Here is a 4,190-nt window from a genome sequence, read left to right as displayed (position 1 = left end):
CACTTTAAAGTTGAATTTATGCTCACAATTCTTTTTCTCTAAATATCCTTTTGTTTGTTGATCATGAGGATTTGGTATATATTTGTCTCAGGTGTTGGACACCAACAATGCAGCAAGAGAAAGAATTCCTGTAGATCAAGGTACTCTTGTTGAACCCTACTGCAATACTAACATTAAATTTTTCTACTTCCTACAAATTTGTCTGTGGTCATTGATTAGGGGCTTAGTGTACCACCTCTGGATTGTTCTCCAAATATTACATTGGTCTGAATAGTTGTTGACTCTATAGGAACTTCTTATTCATAGTTTTATTGTCTAAGGGTCAGCCAAATTGGATGTTTAGGATCACAGCTGTTTATCTTTTCAGCTGTGGCCCATCCAGGAGATTCTCTACCCAGATTGATGAAATTATTGTTGCATTTGGTAGCTGGTGGGAGTAGCTGTTAATTTTGTTTAATGGTCTGTTATTTTTGCTATATTTGTTTAATGGTGGGAGTAAGTAGCTGGAATACAATTTAGTAGTAAGAAACAGTTGTATTTGCATTGATGAAAATGCCAAACATGCACAAAAATTGTATTCCTATTTGCATCTTTCAAAACAAATGAGCTGAGTGCAAAGTGGGTGTGTATAAACCACTTTGCACTCACATGAACCAAACATTTTTATTTTGCACTCTACAAATTTGTATTCTTACTCCAACCAAATGCAGCCGAAGCAAAAATTAGAGGGTAAAAATGGAAAGCCACTATTATTGTCTAAATGCTGAAAAAGAAAAAGGAAAAGTGAAATCAGTATTTTGCTCAATTATAGCTCAATTATTGTTTTGCTGTTGCAGATATTCAACGAAGTGCCCAATGTAGTATTCTTGGTGGAATTTCACATCGCCAAAAATGGCACGCATCGATGCCGCTCGGGCCCTCAGGCTCTCCCCTTCCTCATCCACCATCACCTTCTTCAGAGCCTCGGCGACTCCCCTCGAACCTTCCATCCTCCTCGCTTCTCTCCACTTCCACCGCCAATCCCTTCTCCATCAGCAACCGTGCGTTTAATCCTTGGTCCACCACAAACGGCAGCACCACCAGGGCGTGTCCATGCTGCAGCGTCTCTATGATAGATCCCCACCCTGAGTGAAACAACGACCCTCCAATCGAAGGGTGCCCCAGAATTTCCAGTTGTGGAGCCCACCCCATGTACACCACTCCTCTACCTTCCGTCCGTCTCTTGAAATCCGACGGCAGGGCGTCGTCCTCGTCCTCCGCCCACGTGGGCTTCCTTAAGCCCTTTGGCTATCTCATACACTTGATCTCTGCTCAATTTGCACTCGCTACCGAACGCCACAAACACAACTGTTTTGGGCTGCTTCCTGTCGAGCCAGTTCAATATCTGGTCCCACTCTCCTTCCCTTTCTTCTCTACTACTCGTCAACGGCGTCGGTGGAAGCTGACCTACCGGAATTACCGGTTTGCTGTATATCTTCTCGGCTAATAATTTCAGATAGTCACCTTCGTACTCCGTGCAACTACGAACGACGACGGCCTGGCTTTCTCCAAAGGTTCGAGCGAACCTCTCGCCGTCCGTCACACTGGACGCGTTTTGCCCAAAACCCCCGGCAAACATGGCTCTTGCCTCGTGGCGGTGGAAAGCAACCGATGACGGGAACGTGACCCACTTTGGTGAAGACGTCATGCTTTCCGGTGAGGGCCAGTGTTTCGTGTAGCTGTCCTCAAATAGGTACTCCGGCGGTCCGACGAAGCTCAACATAGCAGCAGAAAAGACAGAGAAGATGATTAATGGGACACCGTATTCCCGAGCAATTTCGGCCATCCAGTAGGAGGCGAAGTCTTGGATGATCCAATCGGGTGATTCATTAGCGACGAATTGCTTGACCTGATGACGCAAGAGATCGTAGGCCGCCTTGAGGTACTGGATTTCATCCATGGAGACGTCGACAGTGGCTTCAGCTCCGAGGGGTAGGCCCTCGACAGTGGGTAAGCGAAGCTCAACAAAGCTTATGAGAGCAGATGAATTAGGAGGAACTTTCGGGAGCCTCTGGACGTTCCTAGGAGTGGAGATGAAGGAAACGCGGATACCGGCCTTGGCCAGAGCTATGGAACGTTGGTGAAAAGGGATCATGTGGCCGAAGGCCAGCCATGGAAGCATGACTACGTGTAGATTACTGCTGGCCATGTCCCCGTTGGTAGCTTACTGATGATGAGTCTTTTGGAGGTGGCTTGCAAAGGTCGCCCTTCCTCCTTATATAATCGTTGACTGGTCCCAGGTTCATCGGCTGGAGGCGACACTCTTCGGTACTGTTACATTTACATCTCATTACTTTTCTCTTTTTCATGTGAGATATTGACTATTAGCCCCAAACGGTAAAAAATAGGTGGCTTGCAACGGTCGCCCTTCCTCCTTATATAATCGTCGACCGACTGTTGGTCCCAGGTTCATCGGCTGGAGGCGACACTGTTCAGTACTGTTACACTTACTTCTCATTACTTTTCTCTTTTTCTTTCAAGCGGCATGTGAGATATTGACTACAAGCCCTAAACGGTAAAAAGTTTTAGTTGAGTCCCCTCAGAATTTTTAAGGGTAAATTTCTTAAACCACCGTTATGTTTGGTTAATTGACTAAAGTGGCGTTGGATAAATCTAAAAATTCAGATCTGAAAAAAAGGTATTAAAAGTGTTGAAACATGAAAAGAGGTTTGGTGCTTTTCTACTTTGTCTTGTTTGTGTTGGACCAAACTCTCAACATCTGAAATGCACTATTTTTACTATTTTACCCTTGAAATTAGACTCTTAAGCTCAACTTGGATTATTTCATATAAAATAGTTTATCAAATTCAAAAATAATATTAAAATCATACAAAAACGCTACTATAATAATTATGAAAAATAATTAATAATTAATAAATAATATAATTAAATCATTAAAAAATAATTACTCTCTATTAAAAAATAATAAAATAATTATAATTTAATAAAAACTGATAGTTATAATAATATTGATCTAACATGAATAAAAAATAATTAAATACATAATAATTACGAAAAAATATTAATAATTAATAAATAACGTAATTAAATTAATAAAAATAATTACTCACTATTAAAAAATAATAAAATGATTAAAATTTAATAAAAATTAAGAGTTATAATAATATTGAACTAACACGAATAAAAAATAATTAAATACATAATAATTACGAAAAATTGTTAATAATTAATAAATAACATGTTTAAAATAATAAAAAATAATAACTCACCATTAAAAAATAATAAAATGATTAAAATTTAATAAAAATTAATAGCTATAATAATATTGAACTAATTCGAATGAAAAATAATTAAATACATAATAATTACGAAAAATTGTTAATAATTAATAAATAATGTGATTAAAATAATAAAAAATAATTACTCACTATTAAAAATAATAAAATGATTAAAATTTAATAAAAATTAATAGTTATAATAATATTGAACTAACACGAATAAAAAAATAATTAAATACATAATAATTACGAAAAATTGTTAATAATTAATAAATAACATGTTTAAAATAATAAAAAATAATTACTCACCATTAAAAAATAATAAAATGATTAAAATTTAATAAAAATTAATAGCTATAATAATATTGAACTAATTCGAATGAAAAATAATTAAATACATAATAATTACGAAAAATAATTAATAATTAATAAATAACATGATTAAAATAATAAAAAATAATTACTCATTATTAAAAAAATAATAAAATGATTAAAATTTAATAAAACTTAATGGTTACTAATTAATAATATTGATTAAAAATATCTTCAACAACAAATAAAAAAAAATTAATAAAATTAAAATAATCAAATAAAATAATATTGTGAAGTTCCATATATCCAGCCCCGCATGCACACATTATTGGAGATCACCTAACAACCATTTTCCCTACATAAAAGAAAAGTTTGTTCACCTACATAACCATAATAGTAAACTACAAACAAACAAGCGGTTCTACATAGTTCAAGTACATAACTAGGATCAAAGATAAGTAGTTCAATGCATGTTCCTATTTAATAATTCTTGTGCAATTTCCTCTCACAATGAATCCATGAACTGTGCATCAACCTGCCCATAAGGTGTCTCTCCATCGTCGTGCTCTTCTGACTCTTTTACATCTTCATTAGGCACTT

General features: G+C 35.7%; 1 pseudogene across 1 annotated transcript; it reads right to left on the bottom strand.

Moving 5' to 3' along the window:
• Positions 1–565: 565 nt before the first annotated feature.
• Positions 566–2,809, bottom strand: LOC104611939 (UDP-glycosyltransferase 91C1 pseudogene; annotated as a pseudogene). The gene has a single exon (XR_016077724.1). The product of XR_016077724.1 is annotated as a UDP-glycosyltransferase 91C1 pseudogene (transcript).
• Between the last annotated feature and the right edge of the window lie 1,381 nt (positions 2,810–4,190).

The sequence above is a fragment of the Nelumbo nucifera genome, chromosome 1, assembly GCF_055504915.1.
Source record: "Nelumbo nucifera cultivar China Antique chromosome 1, China Antique-T2T, whole genome shotgun sequence".
NCBI lineage: Eukaryota > Viridiplantae > Streptophyta > Magnoliopsida > Proteales > Nelumbonaceae > Nelumbo > Nelumbo nucifera.
This window is presented reverse-complemented; position numbering and strand designations above follow the sequence as displayed.